This window comes from Oxyura jamaicensis, chromosome Z (assembly GCF_011077185.1).
Source record: "Oxyura jamaicensis isolate SHBP4307 breed ruddy duck chromosome Z, BPBGC_Ojam_1.0, whole genome shotgun sequence".
Classification (NCBI taxonomy): domain Eukaryota; kingdom Metazoa; phylum Chordata; class Aves; order Anseriformes; family Anatidae; genus Oxyura; species Oxyura jamaicensis.
Genome location: NC_048926.1, coordinates 29,185,949 through 29,200,373, shown reverse-complemented (window position 1 = coordinate 29,200,373; position 14,425 = coordinate 29,185,949). Strand labels below are relative to the sequence as shown.

Sequence of the window (14,425 nt, the reverse complement as noted above, 5' to 3'; positions counted from 1 at the left end):
CGGCGACGGGCGGCGCGTGCCCGCGCCCCGCCCCGGGGCGGGATCCGCCCCCGCCCGTCCCGGCGCCGTCAGTCAGAGCCGGCCCCGCCTCTTCCGGGCCTCTCCGCCTGGGCCGCCGCCTCCTCCTCCCTCGCTCGCTCTCCCTTTTGTGAGTTATAGCAACCGTTGCCTTGTGAATCAAGCGCCATAGTCACCGTAGTCCTGGCGACTGTTACCCATCAACAACAACCGCTCCTCTCCTGCTCCTCCTCCACCTCCTGCCGCTCCTCACCCCCATCCTCACCCCCTTCCTCGCCGTCACCCGCAACAACAACAACAACAACCACAACAACAGCGGCAGCAGCCGCCACCTCCGGCACCGACGACAGCGGGGACGCCGCCGCCGCAGCCCGCCTCAGCCCAGGTGAATATGCCCGGCGGCCGCACGCCGGCCCTCCCTCCGCGCTCCCTCCCTCCCACAGCCGCTGCCTCCCCCGGCCTCGCAGCATCAGGGCCGGGGACGCTCCGCCGGGACCTCCGCAGCCCCCCGCCGCCTCCCCGGGCCCGGCCCGGCCCGGCCCCGCCGCCCCCGGCTGCGCGAAGCGGCCGGCGGGGAGCGCGCTGCGGGGAGGCGGGGAGGGGGGGTCGGCGGGGATGGGGTGCCCGGGGGTCGGGAGAGGAGGGAGCGAGCTTTAGGTCGGCGGCACGCTGCTGGGACCGCCCGGACAATCGCTGGGATGCGGTGGGTATGCATCTCCTGTCTGCGCGGATGGGGGATGTGGAATCTGGGGGCAGCGAGGCTTCGGACACAATCCAGATCATGTACTTTTAAGTACGCAGAGAAAAAAAAATCAGCAAAATCGGGGGGGTGGGGGTGGGAGAAGCAGCCAGAAGCACGCGAAGAGGCAGGGGGTGTTTCTCCTCTCACTTGTAGGGGCCTTGTTCTGGTTCGTGTGACTGCTGGAGATGCAGATGTTTGTGAACTTTCAATGTCTTTTAACGATACTCCTGTGCTATCAATCGCTTTCCGTGCTTTCTGTAGCCCAGATTTTTTATTTTTTTTTTCTTATTCTTAATTAACGTTGCTTCTTGTTTTAGGGTAAGCTGTATTTTCTTTGTTTTGTGAGGTGTTTTCCCGTTTATCCAATACTCCCACCCATACAAACATACAGTCACGTTTTTTTTTTTTTTTCTGGCAGTCCTTCTGTTAGTCATTATTATTATTATTACTATGATGATGCTTTTATACTGCTCGTGTAGTATGGAACGGTGCCTTTGTAGATGTAATTCATTCATAGTGAGTTATGTTCATGTGGAGAGGAGCTATTTGATCTTCCTTAAACTCTCCACAATGAAGGAAATCCAAGATATTTCACCGCCACTTCCAAGTTTGTGTGTGAAGCAGCTGGGGGATAAAAAATAAAAAAGTCTTTGTGATTTATCTTACAACAACTGTATTTCAGGAGGATTCTTGGGAAAGAAGGGAAGAGGCACCTTTTAACCTCTCAAGGGGTTGAAGTAGAAATTTTGTTATAAATGAGGATACTTTTTTTTCAATGCAAAATGCTTGTTCTCTTAATCTGTTTTTGTGTTGCTTATTAACTTAGAAATACTTGTTTTGCCATTGTCAGAAAATCATACTTTATACACTTAAAAATATATATTTAGGATAAAGTCTATTTTTGGTATCTATTATGGCAATGAAATTTTCTTTTAGCATCTCTATAGCCAATTGCACTCTCTTCCTTGACATGTCAAATCACCTGTCGGTGTGGCAGGCTTTTTTCTTTTTTGAAGTGATGACTTACTTATTTCCTTATTGCTTTATTTAGTTAAACTGCTAAGAAAAAGCTTAATCAAAACGTGTCCTTGTTTTTAATCAAAACCCCACCATTTAATAATTGTGTATATAGTTTTTCTCTTTGTATATCTCTAGAGGAGCCCTTCGTAAAATCCAAGTGTTTTTTTTTGTTGTTGTTGTTTTTCCAAAATTTATCAAGAATATGTTGGTTTATCTGGCATTGGACAGCCAGTGAACGTGACAGAGTCAATTCCTCCAAGTTGCTATCAACTGCAAGAGATTCTGTGTTGATATTAATGTATCTTGAGGTAAGGCATCCTGGCTCTTGTTTTTTTCTTTTGAATGTTTCAGGGGCCAAATATGTAAAGTAGAAAATAAATTGTTTTGGGTGATGACCAAAGGCATCTACATTGTCATCTTTTTGTTTTGTTCAAGAGGAAACTTGCGTGCTAATTTTCTAGATAGTGCTGTGAAATAAGTTTGAAAGATACTAAGAATATTCAGTGTGAGTATCAAGTCAGATAATGTCTGTATGCAGTCAGAAGGTCATAGGACTGTATCAGTTATATGGCACATTTAAATCTTAATGTAGTTGTTACTAGCTTTATCAGGTAGTATATGTGATTCATCAATTGTGAAATGATTCCTTGAATCTACTGTTGTGGAAAAGTTAAGAGGTCAATTCTGCACCACGCCTTTGTTGAGAAGCCCTCTTACAACAGGACAGAGCCCTGTTCAGGATGGACTCCTTTCCTGGGTGTTGAGGTCTGTCCTTGCAGAACATGCATCCAGATGCCTGGTAGCAATGGACACACAAGGAAGTTTTAAAGTCAGATTAAAAGTACATACTTTTTTCTAAACCAAAGACTTTTTTAGTATTATTTAGCTGCATTTGTTTAAGGCTGCAGTTTGAAAAGTAGTAATGCAGCCATCATCACCTCTTTTAATACTGTAAACTTTACTGGGAAAATTATTGACTCTATTCATTTTGGAATGCTTTAACATTCATAGATGAGGTCTGCATTATGCACTCTGATTCCCTAATGCCCTCAGCTATCAAAATAGTTGGTGTTTTTGATGCTAACCAGTGTTTGAAAATGAAGGGACTGTGATTTTTTTTTTTTTAATTCATTCATTTTCATGACTTAGATTTTGTAACTACATTGTTGTTTCAATTGTTTCTGCACATCCTAATGAGTCTTTCTGGATCATATGCTCTGTTGTGTTGTTAGCAAACTTAGACTGTGTTACTGTGGAGGAACGTTTTCATGATGTAGTGAAAATAAATGAAATGCGAATTAAAGGTACAGTGCTGTTAGAGAGTTTAAAGTCAGGGTGCTTTATTTCATAATAAGGTTTGGCTTTGTTAGCAGTATCCAATTTCTTGTTTCTGCCTGGTACAGGAGTTTGTTAATCACAAAACTGTCTACAGATATAAATGTTACTATTTCTTTTTATTTATTAAACTACACATTGAGAAGAAAGGCTGATTTTTTTTTTCCTCTCTTCTTACTTGAAACTTAACCAAGTAAATGAAATGAAATAATATTTTATCATTTCAGTTCATTTCAGTGTTCTACCTAGTGGTCTGGTCCTCATGCTTTACTTTATTCTCTTACAAAAGATTTTCTTTTAATATTCCATATTAGTTGCATTTTTACATGTAGTCTCCAAAAGCTTTCCAGATTCAGATAGTGTCACGTGGAATACGTACATTTTTAAAGGTTATTTTTTAAGACATATGACTCTGAAAATCCTTTTATAAATTGTTTTCAGTTGCAATGACATCTTGTGAATCCATCATAAATACAGACAGAATGAAAAATAAACTTTCAATGATACTGTGGCATTCTTGTAAAGGGAGTTCAGTTCTTAAATCAAGCTTTTTGTCAAATGGACATACCAGAGTACCAAAAGAAGTATCTTTTTAAATTATGAATGAAACTACTTATTTTTTACTCAGAAAAAGGAATGAAAAATTAATGAGTCTTTTGATCCATATAATTATTAAGATGATGTTTTACTCTTGTCCACAAGTTTAGCGTTATTTTTATAGTTCTGATAAAGGTGCTTTTATCTCTCTGTGATCGCAGATACGATGTATTCTTGTATTTTGGAAATTTAAGGAGCAGCACATATACTAATTTAGCTAAATCTAGTTTGCTAGGGACAGATGGCTGGTTTAAACAGGTGTCACTTTCATTTCTTGTGCATTGTGTTGAGACTTCCAGAGGTTCACAAAAGAGCTGCCTAAAGCAGGTGGTGTTCTCTGCTTTTGTGATTAGCAAAATTTACTTTTGTAGGAAAACTAAATGTGTTTTAATAGATAACATATCACAGTTTGAAGCAATCCATATAGCACAATCATATAATATTTTAAACTTATTTTATAATCAAACTTTTAGAGGAGATGTAACTATTTGGGTATGAAATTTCGTGTTTTATGACTATGTGGACAGCTGTAGACCTAATAATTGTCCTGCTTGCAAGACCAAGAGCAGAAAAATAGCTTGATGTAGCACTTGTTTCCCTAAATTACTGACTTTTAACTTTTGTTATATATCACTAAGGATTTTTTAAAATAAAAATGACCTCCTATTAAGAACACAGAATTAGTTTCAAACTTTTTTTCTTGGTACGTCTAGCACAGCTGTGTTTTTCTTTTATTTTTTCTTTTATTCTTCAACATCTATAATAGCCCTGTTATAAAAGACTGCAACAAGAAAGAATGATACTGAAATTTGACTTTTTTTCTAACACTTCTTAGGCATGTGATTTTCTGTTACTGGGGCTCTTTTTTTTTTTTTTTTTTTTTTTAACACCGCACTTTGTATAACAGTGGTGTTTATTCAATTATTTTCCATCTAGTAGATGCACCAGAGGGTGCTATGCTATTTGAAATATAAAAAGAAGAAAAAAAGAAACCCTAACAAATCTTTCAATGAAATACAGTGATAATGTATATGGGGTTTAAATAAGTTTACTTACTTTTTTTTTCTACTTTTTTTCTATGCATGGTGACATAGCAAACTTATTAGTTTGGTAATACTTATTATTGCTCATCTGAAAAGTGAGGTGAACTTGCTTGAGACAAGCATTTTGTGGTTAGGTTTATTGTATGTTATATTTTTCATTTATAAATATATATATTCATATTTATATAATTATTTATGGCTGAATTTTTTCATTAAAAAATGTGTTTCTGCATGTTTTTTTTTATTATTTCTAACTGAAACTCTTCCTGGATAACATTGAGGTTAAAGCTTACCTGTTTACTTCTGAAGAAGTAATAAGAAAAGTTAGTTGATCGGGATAGACAGTTTTCTCTTCTGATAGTTAATTCTGGGAAAAGAAAAACAAAACAGAGTAAACAAAAAGTAGTGCCTTCTACATATTTATGACAACTCTATTCCATTTCAAAAGTTCCACTATGAATATATGAGACTGACAGATTAGAATTTCATTTTTGTACCTTCTGTAGTTTAGTAATATCTACTCTTCTGTACACTGCTAGACTAATAAGGCAATGTTGTTGTTGTTGTTTTTATTTATTTAATATTGTTATTTATTTACTATTGTTATTCTTTATGTATGTGGATGGATAGTGGTGTCCAGTTCAGTGTAATTTGCCTTTGGAAACATGAAAATCTGCAGTCTGGAAGTTGAGATAGTATACCTTAAATTGCTTCCTTGTGCACACTACTTCTAGTTGCTTTTTCCTCTGTCATACCGTGTTAATTTGTTTAGTTTTAGTCCCCTACCTTCAGATTTAGTGCCCCAAAACTGAGAGATGGTGGGTGGAATATATTGCAAGTTGAATTCAACAGAGGATTTATGATTTATAATATAAATTTTATTAAGGATTGAAGTTTTAAATTCTAACAATTGAAAGTTGCTCTGTAATTCTCAACATATTTCTAACATTTACTTTCCTGTTGCAATTCTTACATGGCATTCATAAAAATGCTATGTGAATATCAAAGATTCTGTATTAATAACAAGTTTGATCTAGCGTACTTGTAGTTTTTTGTGACTTACGACTTGATTGATTAGCTAAAGGAAGGAAGTATCTGGCACTATTTTGAAAGGTCATTTCATCCCCCCATGAACCAGTACATTGAGAATAGCTCATTTTTTTTGATCTTTGGGTAAACATGTAAGGCAACCATTGTGTCATGTATTTAGACTACTTAATGATGTAGCCCTATTTCTTTAGATCTTTCATGTCCTCTTAGTGAAGTCTTATTTAAAATAAGTTTGTAATCTCTTTAAGGTGAGAACAATGTGTTCAGATTTCAGTTTTTTTTTCAGGCTTTGGATACTGCCACTACAAATAATAAATAACTGGGAGCCACGTTTATTGTTCATCTGCTAAATAAATGTTTTTTATCTTCTGTTTTATTACTTAATAATAATTACTCTAGCTGTGTTTTCTCTTACATAGCACCTCGAGTATATTTTGTAAACACTTGAACTTAGGATACCTAAGTCCCTGATGCAACATTGCAGAGCAGAAATAAAAATGAGCAAATCCCTAAAAAAGCACAGGATGTCCTTTTGCAGATGCTATTGAGTCCGTTTGTTCTGTTTCGGTTAAGGTCTACATTTTTTTTTTTTTTGATTACCTCTTTTTGTACATTAACTATACCTAAATTACAAAGGATGAAAAAATGAAGTAGAATTCTGAGCCAGAACAACTTACACTATAGCTATTAAGGTTACAGATAGCTGTTTTTTATGATTTTGTGGAGCTAAAATTTAAAAATACATTTTTATCTCCTATGAGCTAGTTCACATCTGGTGTATTTTCAGGTGTTGAAATGTATATAGTGTCTGAGGTACATTTGGTCTCTTTTTGCTAACATGCCTGTATCCTGGGGGAGAAGGCAGGGGAGTTGATCTTCAGTCACAATTTTAAGTCACAGAGTCACATTTTAAAGTCACAAAATCCGTTACTTTGACAATGACATTGGATGTTTATAGGCCATACGAAAGTTTTTTCTTGCTAGTGGTTGGATAATCAGGATTGTGAATTTAAGCTAATGCTCCTTGGTGTAGCCTGCTGAACATTATCTCTAAAGCGTCCAGAAGAGTTAGTATTTGTCTTCGTAGACTATCTAAACAAAATGGTACTCTATCGCCTGAGCATTATCTTCCTCATCTGCAGGTGCTAACAGCTGAGAGTGCATACTGAAAGTGCAAGTGTTAGACGAGTTGAAGTACAAAAAGTAGCTATCTACTAAGGAGGGATAAGTCTATAGGTAGGTGAAAGCAAAAATAACAATATAATTGCCATTACTGTGGAAAGAGTTTGGAATGTCAGGATTTCTGTCTTACGTCAAAATGTTTAAAATCTGAAGATTCTATTTAACTGCTGGAAGGAAAAAAAAAAAAAAAAAAAAAGTTTTTTTTTTTCTTAGAGCCCTGGCTTATTTTTTTTTTCTTTTTACCCCCCTCCTCTTTTCCCTCTTTTCTAATAACATCTGTGCTGTATTCTTATCTCTTTGTAGTTCTGTAGCTTGACATAAGCAGGGGAGACAATTGCTTTACAAACCTACTGAATGAAGAATGTTTCCTCCTCTACGTTCTTGTTGATTAAATGTACAATGTAGAAGAAACATGAAGAAGTGTGTATGGCTGTACACTAAGGATTGCCAAATCATATTTTTAGTTAAGTTTTTATGCACTGTATTTATTATTGCTATTCAGCATTATTTGCAGTGGGTAAAGATGTAAAGAAAAAAGGAAATTACTTGCTTAAATTAAAAACCATTTTTTGTTTTTCAGGCAGTTTTCTTAGGAAAGCAGTTGTTCTATAATAACCACATTTAAACTAAATTTACTTAAAATTCCTGACTAAAAATCGGAAATAATGGTTGGATAATATGTTTTTATGTCAAGTTGTAGAAAATTAATCAGTGCTTAACCAAATATATATATATATATACATAGTCTATTGCACCTGTTTATAAAATGAATAAATGTTTCATGAAATATATTTAAATTACACCTGCAGGAAGGTCTGACTGTATTTAAAGTTACATTAGCCTTGGCTAGTGAGGAAGAGTTGAACTACCTGCATAGTAGCTGTTTTCTCAAATTAACTGTTAGCCATAAGATTAAATTAACATGTTTGTTTATGGAGCAAGTGGTAAGTAAGGCCATACCAACATGCAGATTTCTGTTTAGCATTTAGTTCACTATTTTATGTTGTCCATTCTATTAAACCACTTCATCTGAGTGGCAAGTTGCAAAAGAATTGATAAATAATTCTTCTATATTTGTTTTATTATTTTACATGGGATTTAGTAAATGGAAAATTGTGGAATATGGTATATGTTTTCAACTCCTCGGAGTTCCTTCTGTTTAACAGTAATATCAATTACCCTAATTTCTAGAAGGATTATTCTTTGGACTTTCTGAAAGGCTTTGAGAACTTTTCCATGAGCTATACCATTGATTCTCTTGTTTGGGGGAGTAAAAAGCTTTAGAATGGAGGTATGCAGCACAGAAACATGACTCTGTTCTGTTATTTTCTGGAAATCCTTTTATAGTCAGATTTGTATCTTGAGGTGAGGCAAGTGAGAATGTGCCAGGATGAAGACAGTTCTTTGTGGTGTTGTCTCTTTTCAGCTTGCCAGGTACCTTCAGACCGAAGGTTGTCCTGAGTTACACCGCTTTTCTCCCAACTGCTCTGAAACTCTTTTTTACAGTAAGAACAGTAGTCCTGACAGAGTAGGTCCAGGAACAATAATGAGCAGGTAGATTTGTAGAGATCTTGGTGCACTGCATCTATTGTGATATGAGATGAGAGAGGTTTATCACCTCAGGCTGGTTTGCAAAAGAATTCAGAAGTTTTTGTGACTGAAGTATGTTTCATGATACAAAATTAAGTCAACACAAGGAAAGATTTGTTAAGGTTTAGAATCAGAGTTAGTCCTACAAAGCAGTAGCACAGTTTATCATACAAGTAGTGATTCTGATTTATGGAATGGGGCTTTCATTATTTTAAACATTGCGGGCTTCCAGTATTTTAAACACTGTGGGATTTATTATTATTGCTGGTTCAGTTGCAACTGTTTGGTGTGTTTTTTAAAATCACTGTCTCAAATATGGTCAGTAGCCAAACAGTATGAATTTATAAGCTTTAGCTTGCGTAGTCAGGGATACTCAGAATCCAGTTGCCACATCATATCAATAGTTGTTTGGGGAAATGGATATTATTAGGATTTAAATGTCAGATACTCAAATTACCTTTCATAATACTGATATGAACCACTGTGTCTAGTTTCCTACTTCCAAGAGGGCATGAAAGTGCTCAGTATCTTCACCACTTGCCTTCATTTTTTTATATATCTCTATGGTGTCCTGATTGATTTCCAAAGGAACTGACATTTCTTGTCTTATGGGAACTGCTATCCACAGAATCATGACTAAAGTGCAGCAACCAACTTTCACGACCTTAGGAAGGTTGCTGTTCATATGGCCATGAGTGACAAGGTGTGGATCACAAACATATTTTAGGTAACAGATGAAGGGGAGCTTTAGTATTTGTTTGCATGTGAAAGATTGCCTTTTGAGGGTTTCCACTGCTTAATTTCAAGATGGCCTTTTACGTTATATGGCTGGGACCCGGAACAACACAGTGTTGTAAACCTTGGCATCACTAAGTGGCTTATGTCCTCAGTATTGTCAAAAACACACGGTACAAGTTTTTGTGTCAGTATGTTTGTGTTGCTGGTTACATGGTATGCTCAAAGGATCCACAAAGATGATGAAGGGACTTGAGCATTTCTCCTGTGAGAGAGATGGAAGACTCTCCAACTTGCAGAAGGCTAAGGGAGGATCTTCTCAGTTTATATAAATACCCTAAGGGAGGGTACAATGAGGACAAAGACAGGCTCTTCTCAGAAGACAGGAGACAGTGGGCACAAACTGGAGGTTCTATCTGAGCATCAGGTAACACTTCTTCACTGTGTGGGTAACTGAGCAATGGCACAGTTTGAGCACAAGGCACTGAGCACAGGTTGCCCAGAGAGGTTGCTGTCTAGGCATGGTCCTGGCTAAGCAGTTGTAGATGTCGCTGCTTGAGCTGTGGATTGGACCAGATAGCCTCCAGAGGTAACTTCCAACCTCAGCCATTCTGATTCTGAGGAGCAGTGTTGTGGGGAAGGCCCTCATGGGCAATAAGCTGAAAAGAAGGCAGCAGTGTGCCTGGCAGTAGAGAAGATTGGCAGTATCTCTTGGGCTGTAGGAACAGGGCTACAGTGGGGAAACTGAGGGGAGTGATTATCCTGCCCCATTCAGCAATTATTAGGCAACATCTACATCCATGAGCAGGTTTGCCCTCACCTTTCCAGTATTACAGGAAATATGGTAGCAAACTGGAGTAAGTTAGAGGAGGGCTGCAGAGACAGGAACTCATACATGCCTGTGAGGGACACTGACAGACTTGGGCTTGTTCAGTTTGGAGAAGAAGAAGGTTCAGTGGTCCTAACAGCAGCCTTACCTAATACCTGCAAGGAGGTCTTCAGGATGTAGCCAGGCTTTTCATAACAATGCATAGTGGGAGGATGAGAGCCAAAGTTCATAAGTTGAATAAAGCAGCTTACACTGGAGAAAAGGAAAATCTTCCTCCCTGTGAGGACAGTCCAGCAATGCAGCTGGGACCAGGAGAGGTTTTGCCTTCTCTGTCCTTGGAGATTTTGTAGCTCTGACTGGATAATGCCTTGAGGAGCTGGTCTCTGACCCCACACCTGCTTTTGGAAGGAGGTTGGATTTAGGACCTGAGGTCCCTGGTAGCTTGAACTACACTGTGATTTTGTTTGTGATTCCTCTTATAAAGCAGAAATTCCTAGCCTGTAATCTAGATTGTCTTCTTTTTCTTGTTGGACAGTTCAGTTTTGTAGGACTTCAGCTGAATTGTCACCTCTGGAGGGAAAAGAGGAGGGATAGTGTCGTAGAGATAAAAGCACAAAATAGTAGTTTTGAGATGTATCACAAAGACATAGATTGGATGCACAAGAGAGTATCTCCCAACAGCTCAGAACTATTGTGTTCCTTTTCCCTTCAGAGTGTTATTACGGTTATGTTACTTTTGCTCTGACACTTCATTCTCCGGACTTTACAGACTTAGGACTAGACATAGATTGGATTCTGTGCATTTATTTATAAAATGCTTTACAATAAAGCCTTGCGAATTTTTGTTAGAATCTTGCAGTAGAAAAAACAATTCAGTAAGAGGGAAACAGATTTATTAGGATTCTTCAAGACAAGATTACTATAAACAAAGGGATTTAAAAAGAAAGAAAAGGGAAGACCTGGACTAAACACCTAGCAAAGCCAAATCCCAATTGTTAGTTTGTGTTTGCTTTAATTTGTATTTGTTCGTTAAGGTCTTAATTTGCTGTTCTTAACTCTTTTGTTGTGGTAAAAGACAAAAACACAGAAAAAGAGAAAAACAAGTTTTCTTGGTTTAAAAAAAAAAGGTTAAAATTTAATTCTTAATTGAAAGTATTAAACTTAAATTTAAAATTATCATTTTAAAGTATTTAACATTAAAAATGATTCAAAGTAATTTTAATAATTTTGAATGATACTTTAACTCCAGTTCAAAGGTTATTGATGAAGCAATCTATATTTGACTAGCTGCTGGGTGATCTGTAAATGATATTTGAAAAGTGTAAAGGCCTGAAACATAAAGAGTTCTTCTTTTGTGATGAGGATATCTAAAATATTTGGCTACAACTTGCCTCTGTTCCTGTTAATTTTGGTAAGAACTGGTCTTTTTTGATAAAGGATGTGGGAAGTGAGGATGACAATTTCTGAGTGTCTGAAAAGAGATGTCTAGAAAAAAATGTTAGCTTTATCATATAGCTGCAAATATAAATAGCAGTGATGATGGAGGTGAAGAGCAGTGATCTGAGGAAGTGTGTGGCAGTATCTACTATTGGTGAACTCAGGAAAATATTTTCTGAGTCAACAGTCCTATTAATTGAAGTGGTTCTGACTATATTGTTTTGGCTGGGGTTTGATCACTGTGGGACATTCAGATGCCAAAGTCCATAGCAATATTAATGTATCTCTCACATTCAGGACTGCTAGAGGGATATGCAAAGAAATATTGTACATATTGCTAACTGTGATAAATACAGCTGTGATAGTCAAGACAGTATTAGAAACGGATTCCATTATTTAAATGCAGATGTTTCATTTTTGAATAAAATTGAATGATTAAGGCATAAACAAGCAAACACATGATTCAGAAACTGCATTTTGATTGCGTTCATAAGTTGTTAAATTTACTTCTCTCAAATTTGAGAATTTCACTTGAAAGGGTTATAAGATTTCCATGAGGTGTTTGCAATGCATTTTTTGTTGGAAAATGCCTTTTTTTTCAATGGGAACTAAGTAATTGCATGCACCATGAAACTTGAAATGAGCTAAAGGATCTAACACCATATACTCATTGTATTCAGTGTTGTTGTATGTGTCGTATTTTAGATTTCGGTGTTGCCATATTACAAACATGATAGGTAAGGGTACCTATTTAATAGTGTTATTTTACTGTTATTTGGCAATTCTGAAAAACGAGAGACAATTACATATACAGTATACACACATACGCACACGTATATATGTATTGCATAGCCTTATATCCTTTTAAGATTTACAAATTATACTCACTAATCTTCATCATGTACACTTTCAATGCGTACGTCATTGAATATTCTTTATATATCAGTTGTTTTCTGGCATATATCCTGTGTGTGCACAAGTATGGAGCAGAAATTTTATTAAACAATTACAAAAGTCTATCAACATTACCTTTAATTAAACCCGCTTTTGAAAGTAATGACACTTACATTACCTAAACATTAGGCTCAAGATTTTTGTCAGATTAATTGAAAATTTTTGTTAGGAATGTTCTCTGATTTTGTAAGCCAGAAAAACAAGCAAACCATGAGATTCTGTATATTCCATTTGTACTGTGTATATATAGAACTCTCGTAAATGTAGGGATTTGCTAACTACTCACAATCACATAGTGCTATCTCAGTTCGTGTCTTTTAAAATTATTTTTTGTAATTAATGGATTTCTCTCTCTTTTTTTTTTTTTTTCCCAATTCTGTCTCCTGGTATGTTGTTCAGTATTCATCACTTTATTTGGCCTTTAGGCTGTCCTTTCTTCTTGTTCTATCTCAGTTTTTTTTGGAGGTGAAAAACCGTGCAAGATAATTTCCAGTATAAAATACATCAACTAGATATGCCTATTTGAAGCAAGCCATGTATTTTTCAATACTTTTTTTAGTTTCAGCATTTCTGTTACAAGAACCATTGTGTTTTTTCACAATGTTTTATATCCACATGCTTTATTGAATCAATCTTAAATGGGAGCCTAGAGAACTGTTTCTCCAAGAAGTGCAGTGTTAAGTAAGGATTTAATAATTTTAGAATATTGTTTACAAATACACACCTACAAACTAAAAACAAGCACATTGAAGTGTTTGTTTTTAAGTCACACATGGAACAAAAATAAGAAATATTGGTATCTGCCCAAGAAACACAAGCTGAAACTTGTTCAAATCACTGTCTTCTAAGGTGCTGACTACTGTCAGGCTATAAAAGCAGAGTGGAATGCATTGTTTGGGAACGTCTTTTAGTGAAAGCTGGACAGAAAGCCATGTGGGAGTTGCTGTTAGGTTTTATGTGGTGCTGTTTTGATTATTTGGTTTAAGGAGTTTTTTGGTTTATTTTATGTTCATGAATATGTGTATGTTTTTACATTCAAAACGTTTTTCATTTCATAAAGTACTGAGACACTAGAATTGATTTTTATTTTTTGAAACATGTTAATAACTTTTAATGGAGTTTTATTTTTTGAAACACTTATGGTAATAACACAGCTTTTTGTGAATAAATATATGGTTATGAAAGATAGGACATCAAGAAAAAGTTACATGAGAAAGCAAACAGAGTTAAAACAAGTATCTTAAATGTTGTTGTCCAGTGTGATACTGAATGTCAGACATGTTTGGTAATACGTTATTTTTTTTGTCATCGCGTACAGCATAATACTTTTCTTATGCTTTTCACGTAGAATTTCTGTTGCTGGATTTACTCTTAACTTGAATATATCTTCAAAAAAGAAAGAACATGATAAGCATAGTTGTAATATTAAGTCACCTCTTACACCTATATTCAGGTGGTAGAAGATGGGAATACTTCTATCATCAGTTAACATCCATCTCCGTTGTCTTTTTCATAATCTTTTACCAATGCAGAATGATATTGCTTGATTTCCTTTTGAGGTAACTTTATTACAAAAAATATTCTGTAGTACAGTTACAATACAATTGCAATACAATTTTACAGTAACTGTGCTTTCAATATATGGGTGCAAAGCAATAGATTTTTAAGGAAATAGTTTCAACTCAGATGATGGGAGAATGTAAAGGATATCTGGAACATAAAGCAGTATTTAAAAATGAGGGTAGCCAAAACATGTACCAGATTTCCAAATTTTGACACTTCTTTGTGAATACTTGTTAGAAAATCACAGAAAAAAATAATAATGGGAAAAAATAATAATTTCTCTCTTTTTTTTTTTTTAACCTAGACAGCAAATTAAAGTAGATATCAGTC

General features: G+C 36.3%; 1 protein-coding gene across 2 annotated transcripts in view; it reads left to right on the top strand.

Moving 5' to 3' along the window:
- The first annotated feature begins 161 nt into the window (after window positions 1-161).
- RFX3 (regulatory factor X3) overlaps window positions 162-14,425 on the top strand; it is a 133,987-nt gene continuing 119,723 nt past the window's right edge. Inside the window, exon 1 of one of the 2 annotated variants that reach the window (XM_035309588.1) lies at window positions 162-403. The gene's annotated coding sequence lies outside the window, so the exon portion shown is untranslated. The remainder of the gene's footprint in view (window positions 404-14,425) is intronic. The other variant, XM_035309587.1, reaches the window with a different exon arrangement.